This window comes from Orcinus orca, chromosome 21 (assembly GCF_937001465.1).
Source record: "Orcinus orca chromosome 21, mOrcOrc1.1, whole genome shotgun sequence".
Classification (NCBI taxonomy): domain Eukaryota; kingdom Metazoa; phylum Chordata; class Mammalia; order Artiodactyla; family Delphinidae; genus Orcinus; species Orcinus orca.
The window spans coordinates 29,152,544-29,168,884 of NC_064579.1; the positions used below are offsets into that span (position 1 = coordinate 29,152,544).

At 51.4% G+C, this 16,341-nt stretch overlaps 1 long non-coding RNA gene across 1 annotated transcript; it reads right to left on the bottom strand.

Annotated features, from left to right (window-relative positions):
* Positions 1–4,091: 4,091 nt before the first annotated feature.
* LOC125962838 (uncharacterized) lies at positions 4,092–5,373 on the bottom strand. The gene is made up of 2 exons (XR_007474638.1): positions 5,069–5,373; positions 4,092–4,555 (listed from the first exon to the last, which is right to left on the bottom strand). It is a non-coding gene; the product is annotated as an uncharacterized LOC125962838 (long non-coding RNA).
* Between the last annotated feature and the right edge of the window lie 10,968 nt (positions 5,374–16,341).

Here is a 16,341-nt window from a genome sequence, read left to right on the forward strand (position 1 = left end):
TGTGCACCATTTGTGTCTGCTGTCCATCTCTCCCTCTAGGTTAATCTCATCCACTACAGTAAGTGTTCCAGTATCAAGGGGCCCTGGTTGTCCTCGAATTGTCTGAGTCGGATCAGAGACAGAGCCACCACTTGTCCAAACAGGGGGGCCCTGCAGGAGTATCGCCGGCTGGGCTGCAGCCCTTGACCACAGCCTCGTGCCCCCTGCAGCCTGGACCCCGGGGGAGCAGTGAGAGGCCTCGCTCGTGGGCATCTGAGAAACCTCTCCAGTCTCGCCAGTCACGGCCTCCAGACCGAGGATCCCGCATCTCACAGCAGTTCCCCATGTTGGCAAATGGACCCAGGCCCACGCGTGAAGCGGACGGCGTGATGGTGCCAGGGGGCAGCCCCGCACCCCTGCTCATGACCGACCCTGGGGCGAGCAGGGTCCCAGACACACAGCAGACGGTCAACGGACGTCGTGGGATGAATGGACCAACCAGTGATACTTCGATTCAAAGGAAATGGTTGACGTCCAAGAACGAAAAACTGTGTTGGCTGTTTAAGAGTAATTCACGCACATTTATTCAATCAGAAAGGCTCCTTGTTAACGCTGTTTGTGCCCCCCGCCCTGGTTTCCGTAGCTGTGACCCACCCCCAGGATTGTTTGTAAAGCCCGGTGATGGCTCAGAACCTCAGAGCAGGGCGGGGACATCTCCCATCTCACCTCCCCGGCCCTTATGTCACACGCTCCTGCCCAGCCCCTGTTTCCTGTGCCCGCTGCCCGCGTGTCCTGGCTGGTGAGAGGGCAGGCCTGGGCCACAGCACGGCCGCCGTGGGCTAGGAGCTCCGCAACTGTTTGCCCGTGAGTAAAGGGAAACAGATCCGTGCGTGGCTGGCTCTCCTGCTAATTATCTTGGATAGGATCAAGCCCACAACATCCAGGTTGCTTCCACTGACCTCACAATGAATCCTCGTTCCTGGAACCCAGGCACGCCGTGGCACCGTGGCAGGCGACATGGTCACAGCATGAATCGGAACAGGATAATAAGCGGCAGAGCTGAAAGATGTGACCTGTCTTTCACCTGGGGCTTCTCAACCTCAGCACTGTTGTCACTCTGAGCAGATGGTCCTTGGTCCCGAGGGCTGTTCCCTGCACCGTACGATGCTTAGACGCTTAACAGTATCCTCGGCCTCGTGCACCAGATGCTACTAACACCTCCCCCTGGCTTATGACAAAAATGTCTCCAGAAATTTCCAAATGTCCCCTGGGAGGCAAAGTCAGCCCGCGTTGAAAACTCCTCTTCTAACTCAGTCTTAGAAGTAAGGGTTAATGTATTAAAAATGGGAAATTTGCATTATTTCACTAGAGGTGCAGCTCTACAAAGACTAATGCGGTACATTTGAGATGATTATTTTTACCATCCAAGAACCTCGGAGACCGTAAACAACTGTCACTGCGCGTGAATCACAGGGTCATCAAGAGGAAAAGTTCCGTCAAAAACAAACGACTGTGCCGCCATTCGGCCCGTCTTTCCACTGCTCCACTGGCCACAGGGGAGGATGGGCACATCCAGAAAAACCGAGGTCCGCGTTCTGACTAGGTGTCCAACAGCTGTTGACGACTAATAATGTATTTTCACACCTTGACCCGAAACAGGACCCGTTGCTTCTTCTGCCAACACGTGCTGCACCCACTTCGCGATGCACAACGGTGGTTGTGAGCGCTAGGGGCCTCCTGCCTCAGTTACCCGGACAGCATATGTCTTGAAGCTCCTTCTAGCCCAGGGCCCTTGAGGAACGCTTTCTTTTCCAGAGCCTGAGTGCCATACAGATGGTCCAGAACCAATGTATACTGTCATCTCTGAGACGTCGCTTCTCAGAAAACACCCTCCCTCCCTAACTGCTAGTAAACTCTTGGGTTTCTTAGAGGTTGAAAAAGGCCTTTCCTTCAGAACAAAGGAGCAAGAAAGATCTGGACCAAGGGGAAAAAAGGGAACAAAACGAAGCCCATTTTAGATAAGGGGACAGATAGCCTTCAAGCTTTGGCTTGAATACCTCCTCGAAAGGAGGTCTCACTACCCTCTGAATGGCCACCCGAGTGTTGAAACATTTTACTTACTAGAGCTTATGTCTCACTAAAATCTGCCCCTTGCTTCAAGTCTGGCCACCCACAATAATAAAGAACGCGTTCCATTTACCTTCTGATAATAATGGTGACTTACATGCGTGGAGCAGTACCATAGCCTCTCATTTATCCTACACTATCCTGTGAGCTGGACTTTGTCACTCTCCACAGCCTTGAACGGTGGGAAACTGAGGCTCAGAACGTTTGAATGACCGCCTTGTCCAGGATCTCACAGCTGGTGGGCGGTCAGGCAAGGACTTAAACCCAATCCTAGACTTTACTGAGGACACCACGCAGCCTCCTTCGCTCAGCAAACCCTCCCAGCACTGGACGGATGTCTGTGTGCAGCTCCTGAGCAGCTGCTCCCCTGGGACAAGCACCCCCCAACCCAGGAACTTCAGATCCTCCTGCGAGCTGCGGTCTCAACCAGGAGAGATTCTGTCTGGAGACAGAACGTCTGGAGACATTTTCAACTTCCACGATGGAGGGTGCGATCGGCATCCAGCGGGTCGGGGCCAGACGTGCCCTGAACACCTCCTGCTACAAGGCACAGGGCATCTCCCGCAGCAAAGAACTACCCAGTCCATCTAGCTTTTTCTGGAAGCAGAACCCCTGAGGGCAAAGAAGAAACACGAGGGCTGCCTGGAGAAAAGCCACAGCACACTCAGCCAGCCTTAATCTGGGGGAAAACGCCGGGGCTTCTCCCAGGGGAAGGCTGAATAGTGGCTCTCCACGTGCATGGCTGTCCCTCCAGCCCTCCACACTCTTGTTCAGAAAGTGGATTTTGTACGGGACTGCGTCCTTTCTGCGGCACAGGTACGGCAGTCGATCTAGAAGGCCCTTGGAACGTTGCGACGAGCTCTGTAAGCTTATGAGCACACCTGCCTTTCCAGCCCCTCCCAAACCCTGCCACAGCCAATTCCCTCCAGAGACCCGGGTCCTTCCTGTGCAGCCGTGGGCTGGGTCAGGGGCCGTAGAGACGCTTATTACCACCATTTTACAAATGGGGAAACGGAGGCATGGAAAGTTACTTGCCCGAGGCCACCTGGTTCCTCTGGGAGGATAACCAGGACAGCAGGTCCACCATGCTATACCGGACTGCCTGGTCCCGTAACCCAGCCTGGATGCAACGAAGGCTTCCTCGGCGCATAAATTCCCCGCGAAGGAGAGGCTTCATCCCACGTTACAGACGAAAACGCAAAAAGATAAAGGACCTTAGAGATTGTATGGGCCAAACTCATTCTTTAAAAAAAAAATTTTTTTATTGAAGTATAGTTGATTTAACATGTTGTGTTAGTTTCAGGTGTACAGCAAAGTGATTCAGTTATATATGTATGTATATATATTCTTTTTCAGATTCTTTTCCATTATAGGTTATTACAAGATACTGAATAGTTCCCTGTGCTATACAAAAGGTCCTTGTTGTTTATCTATTTTATAAACTCTTTTTTTTTTTTGGCAGTACGCGGGCCTCTCACTGTTGTGGCCTCTCCCGTTGCGGAGCACAGGCTCCGGACGCGCAGGCTCAGCGGCCATGGCTCACGGGCCCAGCCGCTCTGCGGCATGTGGGATCTTCCCGGACCGGGACACGAACCCGCGTCCCCTGCATCGGCAGGCGGACTCTCAACCACTGCGCCACCAGGGAAGCCCTATAAACTCATTAAAAAAATTTTTTTTATTGAAATATAGCTGATTTACAATGTTGTGTTAGTTTCAGGTGTACGGTAAAGTGATTCTGTTATATATACATATATATATTCTTTTTTTACATTCTCTTCCATTATAGGTTATTATAAGATATTGAGTATAGTTCCCTGTGCTATACAGTAGGTCCTCGTTGGTTATCTATTTTATATATAGTAGTTTGTATACGTTAATCCCCAAATCCTACTTTATTCCTCCCCCACTCCCCTTTGGTAACCGTAAGTTTGTTTTCTGTTTTGTAAACTCATTCCTTATTTTTTAATAAATTTATTTATTCATTCATTCATTCATTTTTGGCTGCATTGGGTCTTCGTTGCTGCGCGTGGGCTTTCTCTAGTTGCGGCGAGCGGGGGCTGCTCTTCGTTGCGGTGCGCGGGCTTCTCACTGCGGTGGCTTCTCTTGTTGCAGAGCACGGGCTCTAGGCACGCAGCCTTCAGTAGTTGTGGCACGCGGGCTCAGTAGTTGTGTCTCACGGGCTCTAGAGCGCAGGCTTAGTAGTTGTGGCGCACGGGCTTAGTTGCTCCGCGGCGTGTGGGATCTTCCCGGAACAGGGCTCGAACCCGTGTCCCCTGCACCGGCAGGCGGATTCTTAACCACTGCGCCACCAGGGAAGCCCTATAAACTCATTCTTAATAAGCAGGAAACCAGGGCCCAGGGAGGGACTTGCTGAGGATTCTGGTTGCGCCCTTGTTGGAGAATCTGGCTTGGTTTTCTACCATGTGGGTAAGCGCCCAGCAGCACCTGTCTGGAGACAGTACAAGCAGTTTCCCACGATGAGAAAGCCTGGCTCGTGGATAACAAGCAGGTGGTGTGCAAGGGGTTTGGAAAAATAGATCCAAATGGCAAGAATTGTGTAGTTTTTCCAGCTCTGCTTACAAATGACCAACACGTAATATGATCGCTGTTAGGAGTGTTCCCAGAAAGGTGTTGCTTATTCTCAGACATAATGTCTGGCACAAATATTTGTCTGCGATAAATATTTGTTAAATAACAAGAAAAAAAGAAAACAAAAACAACCCAAAGTCTGGCTCAGAGCCAGTGTGTTTACTGCAGGCATGTAATAATTTACTGGGGACCCAGCACCCAGCATTCACACTGACCCTGGCCTTCCATGGGCTTCACCAAGGGGACGCAGCTCTGGGGGGAGGAGGGGAAGGCAGGGGTGCCGGGTAGGCAGCATCCCCTTTTGTCCTGCTAAGACAGCTGCTCCAGGACTGTTCGGACACACTCCGCTCTCAACACTGTTAAAAAATCATACCTGCTTTAGTGCTGGACACGTTGCAAGGAAGTTGGATTTTCAAGTCCACAGGTGGCGGCGGAGTGGGACTGTGTAGACCCGGGGCCAGGACGACCTGTCTCCTGCCTGGTCCTGATGCCCAGCACAGGGGGGCTCGCCTGCCCAGTAGCCAACCTGAGGCGCTCTGAGCTCCATGGCTTGAGAGCAAACGCCACCTTCACCTTGCCAGCCTGGTGGGAACTCCAGAAGCCACGTGGCCTGCGGGGAGATCTTGGATTCTTTCTTCTCTCCCCGGTGTTCCCGGACACCTCTTTCAGACTTCCGTGTCCTGGCCCTGCCCTACTTAGGCCTTCACCTTGTCCTCCTATCCTTCCTGCCCTCGTGGGACTATACCTGGAGCAAACACCAGAAGAGGTCAGCACCCTTCCGACCGAGGAACCGTGAGGTCCGACAGCTCATCGGAAGCATCACACACCATGCAAACGTGCCAGCCGTTAAGCGGCACCCAGAAGAAACAAGTGGCTATTTGATGGGACATTTCTTCCAAGCCAGAGTCAGTGAAATATCGTATTCATTGTTGTAACATTACCCCTAGCATGAGACCTTGCACAGACCCTAACAATCAGGTACTGGATGGATGAGTGCACGCACAAGCCCGAGACCAGTTAAGGATGGATGCGTTTCAAGCAGCCGCTGAGCCTCCGTTATGTGCCAGCTATTGTCATGGGCTCAGCGTGTAGGACATTCAAAGACTCACTGTTCTAATACGAAGGTGGTAAACAGACAGATGACGCTCGCTCAAGGCAGACAAACATAAAACCCTGAGAGCAGTATGAAATACAGTAAAGACCCCGAAGGAGGAAAATGTCACAGCTATTAGGAGATCAAGAAAGGGTCACGGGCCTTGACGGATGGACAGAATTTCAACTGTGTGTGTCCCGAGAAAAGGGTCTCCCAGGCCCAAGTAAGTAGCCCAAAGGTCTAAAAAGCAGGAAAAGCAGGATCCAGAGGGGGTCAGTGAGACTAGAGCAGAGAAATAATGGGATTCGGGGAGAAATGGAATATAAACCAGGAAATTTGATTACATCAAGGAATGGGTGTCTCTGAATATCAGGTTAGATTTACTTCCAAGACAGGAGAGAATATTGGGGGTTCCTGCAGGCAGCGGCCTACTCCACTGATTCCTTTTGCAGGAGAAGCAAGTGGTCCCTTACGGCTTAAAGTCATGATTCCTGCCCAAACATACCTTACTGCCGCCTGGAACAAACGTTATCTCTCCTGCTTGGGCAAGTCATTGGCCGCTGAGACTTAGGTATCATCCTCTCTTCAATGGGACTAACGGTACCCAGATCACAGAGTTGTTTTGGAAGTTAACTGTGACTATAGCTAGGCACGTACTTGGCTTTTTGCAGAAGCATCTTTTCGTCCAAGGGAGCACAACAACCTTCTCTGGTAGGGACCTCTTTGTAATACAAACACACCAGCAGTGAGGAATGCATTCCATAATTTTCTAGCTGGCGAAGCCTCCATCTCACAGATAAGAACTCTGCAGGTGGAGAGCAGTGGCATGCCAAGGTCGCACGGCCAGTAACCCCCAGAGCTCAGACCAAAGCCCGGTCTCCTTTCTCCTCCACTGGCTTCCCAGAAACCAAACACCAGAGATATTTGTCTGCAGCAGAAGAGGCTGGCCCTCTATGTTCACTCCCAATCCCCCATCCCTTTAAAGACCCGAGTACAGGTGTTGAGAACGACACTCGCCAACTCCTCAAGATGCCTCTTTTGTTGTCTTGCTATGGATCGGGGAAAGGGGGGAGTCAGCCACCAGGTCAAGGTCACCTGCTGCTCCTGGGACCCTGCCTCAGCTTGGGAGGTAGCGACATCCCCTCAACCAACCTCCGGTAGGTAGGGTCCCTACCACCCGAGTGCACGGCTGTAATGAGTTGTTGGGAGTCTTTTGAGCATCCACTACTCACCATTTTGCAGATTCAGAAATAAAGGCTCAGAGAGGTTAAACAACTAGACCAAGGACACACAGCTGGTAACCTCCCTTGTATCAGTGTCCTTGGTTTCTCCATCCACCCCTGTCTGGTGTGTGTCGCACACATGTAAGTTGCCTTCACCCACGTAACCAATTACTTCTGTGCTGCTGAAATCAATGGACATGTTTGGTCTTCCCTTAACTAAACTCCTTCTTCCTGGAAGCCCTTCTTCTTCCCCGGCTTTCATGACAGCACACTCCTCTGGTTCTGTACCCTCTGAATGTTCTAGCTCACCATTCTTGGTCAGATGGTCCAACTCAACTAGACCTTAAACATCACAGTCGCCCAGGGATATCCCCCTGGACCTCTCTGCTTTCACTCTGCGCCCTCGCCCTGGGGAATGACATGCACCCCTCAGCTTCAATGGCTACTTTGACTGTGATCTCGACTGCTGATGACTTTCCCATCTGAACCTCCCGCTTAGACTGAACTCCAGATTTATAAATCCGCGCTCGGATGGCCCCGTGCTTCCGAAACGCCACATACCCCAAGCTCAACCCCTCACCTGCACCTCCTCCTTGAAAATGGCAGCCCCATCCCCTAGGGGTAATACGCGCTTGACTCTCCCTCGCTCCCCACACCCAAATAAACCTTTTGATGAATCTTTTGATTCCCCCTCCTAGCTGGGAGACCTAAATGGGACTGTTACTTTCTGCCTTAAAACCTTGTAATAGGTGTCCACCAACCAATGACTGGATAAGCAAAATGTGGTCTATACATGTGATGGAATGCTGTGAAGGCTTAAAGAGGAAGGAAACTCTGATGACGCTACGATACGGATGAACCTGACAACACTGTGCTCTGTGAAATAAGCCCGGCACAATAGGGCGAATGCTGTGTGGCGCCTCTTGCAGGAAGGACCTGAGGCAGTCAAATTCATGGAGGCAGGTCACAGGGCCGGGAAGGGGGAGACTGGGGCGTCACTGTTTAATTTCACTTCGGGACGATGACGTTCTGGAGATGGATGGCGGTGATGGCCGCACAACGGTATGGATGTACTTAAAGCCACTGAACTGTGCACTTAAACATGGTTAAAATGCTGACATTTATGCGATGTATATTTCACCACAGTAAGTACTTTTAAAAGACACAAACCTTTCGCTGGTTTCCCATTGTCCTGGAGGGAGGTCCCAAATTCTCAGCAGGCCTCTAAGCCCTTCCCCCTGCCGCCCTCATCCCTTCCCGTCACCCTGTCACCTCCCAGCTCTTGCTGTAAGGCACCTCTGTCGCCTCCTAAATGCAATAATGCCGGTCTGTCCCGTTCCCTATTCCCGCTCTTCCCCTCTCTCTCCCTGTACCACTCCTTCTGCCTGGACAACCTCTGCTCATCTTTTCAATCTCAGCGTCAAAATCCCAAGCTCTAAAGGGACTAACCTCACACCCAAATGAGGCCCGAGACCCTGGTCTCCCATGGATGCTACAATATGTTCCTCTTGCAGAGAATTTAATACGTGCAAAATTATTTAATATTTGTGTGTCAGGCTAAGAAAGAAGGCTCGTGTCTGTCTTGTCCATCTTTTTTTTTTTTTTTGGTGCTGGGCTCCACATTGATAAAAAAGCCTTCCAAGCGTCTGTTGGATGAATAAAGTGGTAACATGCAGATTATAACCAGAGTCCAAGCTCTTTCCTCCACATGGCATTGACTCTGATAAGTCCCTTGGGTGCGTGAGGGCCATAGAGCGAAAGTGGGAAGGAGGGGAAGTGGGTCCACTACTAACCCCCAGGTCAGAGCTAATCACTCTTTCCCCACGGCTCCCATGGGCCCTTCTGGCGCCGCTATTTGAACCAGCCATGGGTACAGCTATGTCCCCACGAGCCTCTGAGCTCCTTGAGATGGAAACCAGTTCCTTGTTCATCTCTGCACCCCCAAACCTAACCCAGCACCTCTCATGGGGAAGATGCTTATTATTAATACTGACTGAATCAATACATCAATATCCTGCCCAACCTACTCGAGTCTGCTTCTACTGGGAAGAGGGGATAAATACTTCCCCAACACCTGCTTTGTAAGGTTGCTGTAAACATAGAAATGAGATGAGGTGGTGTTGCCTTAATTTAGAAATACCACTGAATGCAACATTCACAATTCTTTAACCACTTTTTTTTGATGGGGGGAGGGAAGAGTCCTTACATTCATTGCTATCATTATTATATTATAATTTATTATATTTATGTTGTTATTAATGATCAATTGTAAGATTCACCCCAACTTCAAAATGTTAAATGGAAAACTGTGCATTGGTGAGTCTAAGGACTATGGCAGGTGTGTGAGAGCACAGAGCACGTGGTATTGCCTGAGCCTCGGTTATCTGGGGAGCGTGTTAAAAAGATAGACTCTAGAGTCTCACTGTGGGCAATTCTCATTCAGGAGCTATTTTGTGAAGGTGTCCCAGGTGATTCTGATGGGCTGCCTAGTTTGGAAACTGGTCCCTAAAAAAAAAAACCCATATAATTCACCCTCTTCTTTTACCAGATGGGAAACCGAGGATGGCGGATGGCCTGTAACATATGAGATCCTCCACGCCCAGATGTACCTGAGCCCTGATTCAGGAGGGTCCCCGCCTCTTCATCCAGGGGGGCCTCCCCCCAGAACACCCTGCCTCCTTACGGCTCCAGCACAGGCTTTCCCAGATCCTGATGACTTTGGCAGCTCCAGATTTCTGACGTCATTAAGCATTCTTATGTCTGGAAGGTCAGCGCACCAATTACCCGTGGGAAGAGCTGGTTACAGCAGGAAACGATGTGGGGGAAACGTCTGATGGGAATGGATAGTTGCACACACAAAACTGGTTCTACTCCCTTTACGGTCTGGCAGGTCTTTTGCTCCACACCCAGAATAAACTGGATGGACCAATCAGCCCCCGCAGTTTCTGGGATGCGTCCAACAGCCTTTGTTCTCAACAATGGTAACGCTAAAAATCAACCTGGCAGGTGTTCGGCAACCGGCAGGTATTGTTCGCTGTCGTGTGAAACAAAAGCAGGTCCCATATATCAAGGACATTGGCGAGCCCTGTGGGCTCACCTTCAAGGGTGAAAAGACTGTATGGCCTCCCTGGGCGGCACGGCCCTCCCTAGCTAGACCGGAGAGCCAGACCCAAGTGCCAGGCGGACACACACGTGGTCAGCGAAACGCTCCTACCCCCCAAAAACCCCCATTTCCACGGGATGCAGACATTCTCCAGAGTCAGCGCTGGAGTCCCTTCCAGCTCAGATATCGGGAGGCTACAGCTGTAACTGGTAGCAAGCGGCCGTTCTGGGCTTCCTCGTGAAAAGGGGACACCTGTGACTGACCAGCAGGCTCTGCCCTCAGTCCCACGTGTCAGAGCACGTCTGCCCCTGCCTGAGGGGAGCACGAGGGTTATGACCTTAAATGGTACCTTTATCGTGTTTATATCCAGTGAGGGACACTGTCCCACACTCAATTCTGGAAAAGAAGCCAGAGGCATCGTAGCACATCCCAGGAGGATTACTAGGCAGGTGGGGTGGGAGTTAAGAGCATCTATTCACGACACCGCCATCTCTGAGGTTTGCCCTACTCAGTAGAGGAAGAGGGTGTGAGTGCAGAAAAGACAGGAGGTCGTTTACTAGAGATTTTTCTGGATTGTAGCATCACTCCCAGGGAACTCTACTCAATATCCTACGATAAACCATAAAGGAAAAGACTATTTTAAAAAAAGAACGTATAGATGTACAACTGAGTCACCTTGCTGCACAGCAGTCATTAACACAACATTGTAAATCAACTCTACTGCAATTTTTAAAAATGCCTTAAACAAAAAAGAATTACTACCCGTCTTGTGTTTCTTCAAAGTGCTCCGAAATATTATTCAGCCTTCAAAAGGGGGGAGATTATGACACATGCTACAACGCGGGTGAACCTCGAAGAATTACGCTAAGTGAAATAAGCCAGTTGCAAAAGGACGACTACTGTACGATTCCACCTACATGAAGTCACTCATAGGAAGTGCTTAGAGTCCTCACGGAGGGACCAGATTCACAGAGACGGAAGGTGGAAGGGTGGCTACCTGAGGCGAAGGGCAAGGAGGAGGCGGCGTTCCTGTTTCCTGGGCACAGAGTTTCCCTTTGGAGGGATGAGCCGTTCTGGAGATGGACTGTGGGGACGTTTGCACTACAGTGTGGATGTACTTAAGGGCCCTGAGCTGGGCACTTAAAAACGGCTACATCGGTCAACTTTATCTTATGTATGTCTTACCAGAACTTTCAAACGTAAGTCAATTTTCCAGAAGTATTCCACTGTCCGTGGAATTCACACATATTGTACATGTGTTATAAAAATGAAGTTGATCCAATGATACAGAAAGAGGTCCAAATGAAAAGTGGGAATCAAGCATGCTGCAGACCTGTGTTACAGTATGTTTCCTTTAAGATATATACGTATGCATAGAGGCCTGGTGGAGAGATACCTCCGTGTGTACACAGGACAATGGCATGGACTGAGAGAAACCAAATTGTTAGCCATCCTTCCTTCTGAGGGAGGTAGAATTCCAGGCCGCTTTCATTTTCTGTTGATACGCATCAGTGTTGTTTTAGCTTTTTGCCACGTGTGTATTGTTTTTGTAAATAAAACCAACATCGGGGATGACCTCCAAGAAAACACTCAGCACGGGCAGCTTCTGCCTGGGGTCTGAGTTCAGTCAGGACGGCTGTGCTACACCGATGCTCTGGGTTCGATCCAGGACCTACTGCCCATGAGCCGTTTCTTACTCTCTGCCCGTCCAGGTGTGTCATCCAGGCAAGTGGGGATAACGATGCTTCATAATGTTAGAAAGAACAGAAACAGGAGCTGTAAGAACAGCACTTACTAAACCCTCCCGCCTGTCAATTACTTTCTAGGCACAAACGTATTAAAGCCACACAACCCTCTGGTCTATCTTTCCTGCGGAGCAGAAGGGCAGCTAAATGCCATGTCCGGTTGGCCCGGCCTCTAGGTGGAGGTACAGAACTGAAATCCAGTCCGTCTGACTCGGGGTCTGATCCAGCTCCCCTCCAGACCCCTCGTGGTTCGCTGCCGGCGCAAGGGTGGGAGGCCCCGCGGCGAACCTGGCCTGGGGTCGGGGGCTCCGTCCGGTTCTGCCCGTCAGGCTAGCCAGCTCTAGCATCCACAGCTGAGACCGGCTCCAGAAGGGTCCCCAAGGTGGGCCTGAAACGAGCTCAGCCGCACGGAGTCGGGTTCGATCTTCAGCAGGTAGGGCCCAAGGCAGGTGCTGCCATCAGGCCCCTGTCCCACCGCCCCCCGACCGGGTCTCATGCTCCGAAGGTGTGATCAACACCTGACACAGGCAGCTCCTGCCTCTGGGAAGCGGCGGGCCACGCAGCCTGCGAGGAGACGTATCCTAGAGACCAGCCAGCCAAGGACGACGACCCCGCCAGCTGTCATCAAGGTCAGGTGACAGCTAGAGAACAGGGGCAAGTGCTGGAAATTCTGGGCCACATGCAGCCTCAAAGCAAAACGTGACATCCATCAGTGGAGTAATCAGAATGAAAATGTACAGCGGGAATACAGGTAGGAACCCCCTTTCCTTTCCCAGAAGCAAATACTGGTAACGTTTGGTGATTTTCTTCTTAGGCTCTGGACTTTTCTCCCTGCATTTACAACTGCGAATGTGCACACACACACACATAGCGTTTCTTTTTCTTTTACCCCACACAAATGTGCTTAAATCTCAAGTTTCTCCCTGAAAAGAGCCTGATATGTGCCTTTTATGGTAAACTGTGTTGATGATCGCCTTGCCCCAGAAGCAGTAAGGAATGCAGGCCCTTCAGAGGTGGCCTCAAACTGGAAACAGAGAACTTGAGTCTGTTTTCAGACACAGGAGAACAGTATGAAAATAGCTATCATGGACCCACAAAAAAAGGTAAACCAAGGCAAGCTCAAAACTGTCAAAAAGGTGAGTTTATTCAGGAATAGCAGAGGAATTGCAATTCAGGACACGTGAACTGTAGCGAGCCATAAGCGAGTGGGTTAAGGCTGTGGAGCAGGCTGTATTTACGGGCAGGAAACGTAAACAGGGGAGAGTCCAGTTAGCGTCTATTAAAATAAAAACAATTTTTAAAAAAGGGACCAGTCCTGAAAGTCCCCTGAGCAGACCAAACCAGTCCAGGCAGGCAAAGCTCAATTCAGCCCAACCCAGGTCATTTCTTTTCCAGACCTCCAGAGATCATAAGCAAACTTTCCAAGGCTGATATGAGGCAGCCCTTGACCAAGTCCCTGCTCCAATATTGTCGCTTTTCTGTAAACGGGGCATTTACGGGAGCTCTGTTTCTCAGTCCTTCAGTTTTCTTTTTCTGAGGACACATGCGTGAGCTTTTCCGTTTTATATCCTCTGGTTCCATCTTAGATTGAAATCCTGGCACGCTATTAGGATGCAAACAAATGCGGGCTGTGACGTTTAGAGAGGGAACATCATCTGGGTGCCGGGACGTTGGGGTGCTGCCAGGAGTGAGGTCCTAGGAAACGAAGGGTTAACCAAAGTGCGGACACTTGTATCAGTCAGCTATGGCTGCTGTAACAAAACACACAGGCTGGGTGCTCGAACAACAGAAGCTTATGCCTCACAGTTCTGGAGGCTGCCTTCTCCCCGTGCGCTCATCTGGCAGAGAGACGTGGTGCTCTTCCCTTCTTGCAAGACCACCCGTCCGACGGGATCAGGCCTTGTGACTTCATTTAACCGTAATTCCCCCTTAAAGGCCCCGTCTCCAAAGACAGGGCCTGAGCACAGGAATTCTGGGGGACACCTTTCAGTCCACAGCAGCACTCGTTTCATTCATTTCCTCTGGCGACTGGTTATCTATGCCGGACACCAGAGCCTGGGGGGTGGAGATGATGGGGATCCCCACTCAGCCCCTCCCTCAAACCTCACAGCAAGCATGCAGAGGACATGACAGTCACTGTGACAGGGAAGGAAGGTGCGATGGGGCAGCTCGGAAGTACCAGGCGCTTCTAGGACAAGGGGAGGAGGTCAGGGAGGGCTTCTCAGAGGAGGTGGCAGGGGACAAGGGCATGGCTCACCCACAGGAGCGACCAGCCCCCCAAGAGCAAAGCACGTTCTTCACTCCTGCTGTGCTCAGGAGTTGTTGTTGTGATGTCATAAATATTGTTGAAATGCAATCAAGTGTGACTCTGATAAGGAGTGATCCAGGTTGAATATTCATGCAGGGCATGAGGGCTGGCCTGGCTCCCGTGAGCCGTCAGAATGTGCCTGTTTTTATTCTCACGAGCTCAACGCAACGCGAGGTCGCTGCCAGTCCCTCCAGCGATCTGTGCAAACACCACAAACGCCAGCTGCTCCGACCTGGGGGGCGCTGTCTGAATCTCCCTACTTCACAAATGGGGCAACTCGAGCCAAGAGGTTGTCCCGGCCTGTGTGGGCCAGGCCCAGCCGGTTCTGAACGGAGAACAGCAGGGAGGGAAACGAGGAGGGCCGGGCCTCCCCAGGAACCGTGATCTCGAACGTGGAAGCCTGGAGCTTCCTGATGCTGATGAGAACAGGGAGACCAAAGGTTAGAGGCTCGCGTGCAATCACAGACTCTGTGCCGTAATCCCTTTAATCCAGCCTCCTACACCCCCATTCGACCACACGCCCCGCCCCCAGCACACCCCCAAATACACAGCCAAGGGCCCAGGTTTCCGCCTTATTCTGCGGCTGAGACGTCTCATCCCCTTCAAATACACGGAACGTTCCCTTTTCTTGTGGCTCCTTTGCAGCCTAGGCGGAGGGCCGGCGCCGGGCGGCCCCTCCCCTGACCTCAGGCTCCCTGGAGCGGCGTCCCCTCATCACATCCACTTTGGAGCCGGCCGCCGGAGCTTCCGGCCGCTGCTGGACGCGGGGACGCGGCCACGCAGACCTGCCACCCAGACACGCCGTCCTAACCGCATAGAAGGACTGCGGAAAATACCGAAAGCAAATGTCACGACAGCACCAAGAGTGAAAGAGTGGAGATGAAGTCCTCCGGTGTCAGCAGTAAAGGACAAACCCAGAGCCGGAGTGGAAACAGAGAAGCAGGCGCTTTTTTGCAGGAGAAGTTTTCTGCCTCTGACAGAGGTTGCCCCTCCCTACTCTAAAGATGTTCCCTCCCCTGACTGCTACCCCCTCGTCCATGGTTTTCTCCCCTCCTTCCTCGAAAGTCAGTGTTCTCTGGGATTTTAAAAAAACTTTATTTTCCTAAGGATTTCATTCACTCCCAGGGCTTCAAGCGACCCACAGAAGCTGATAAGTTCGGAAGCCAGGTGTACCTTCCGACTCTGTCGGCAGAGAGCCAAGCCCATAGGTGTGATGCCAGCAAGACCCCCATGCGGATACCCGCGCATCTCGTAGCAGCAGACCCTTCTGGGGCTCCCGTTCCCCCAGACTCCACGCAAATCACTGCCTTCCAAAAGCCAGCCCCTGCCTCTTGGCCCCAGGCAGCTCGCCCCTTATCCTTCTGAATGTTGGGGTCACGACGCCTAGGAATTAGCATCCCGCTAAGAGCAGTTTTAACCACGGAGTAAGAGGCATTGGGGGTACAAAGCTCCTGTGGTCAACGGTGGCCTTAATAACACACTTCTATCTGCTTCCTCTTCTTCACACCGACTCTCCCCTCACCTCATCCTTTACGTCTCCCAAGTCCCCATGTTCACTCAAATTCTCGGTTCACACTCTTCTAGGGGAGCCCAACGTGAGGCACTCTTTCCGTGCAAACGTATCTGCAACTCACCATCATTTCCCTGAATCACTTCCTCTTCCTGTTTATCCTGCCTCGGTCCGTGACATCACCGAGCCAGAAGGGTCGCTCATTCTGTCTCCTTCCGTGTCTGCTGGACTTTTGCTTCTTAACGTCCCCTGAATCCACGTGTCCTTTCATCTCCCCTTCACGACCTTAGCTAAGACCCCGCACCAGCTCTTCCCTTGTCTTGCAGAGTCCAATCCTGCCCCTCTCCATCCACTTCCACACTTCCCTGAGACACTTTCTAAACCAGCAACTGCTTCATGTGTTTCCTCTGATTCAGGTCGTCCGTGGCCTCCCTACTGCTTAAGGAGAAAACCAAAACTGTTCAGATGACACTGAAAGCCTCAACTCACATACACTGCCTCAGATACTGGCCTTGGCCCGTGGTCCCCACATGCCACCCATCAGAGCACCTAGCAAGCGTCATGGCAACCGTCTGTCCCCTCATCTGTCTCCCCAACTAGACTTTTGCAGGAAACCACTAGAAAGCTTGTTCCTCACTGCACCCCAAGCCCCTAAAGATCGCCT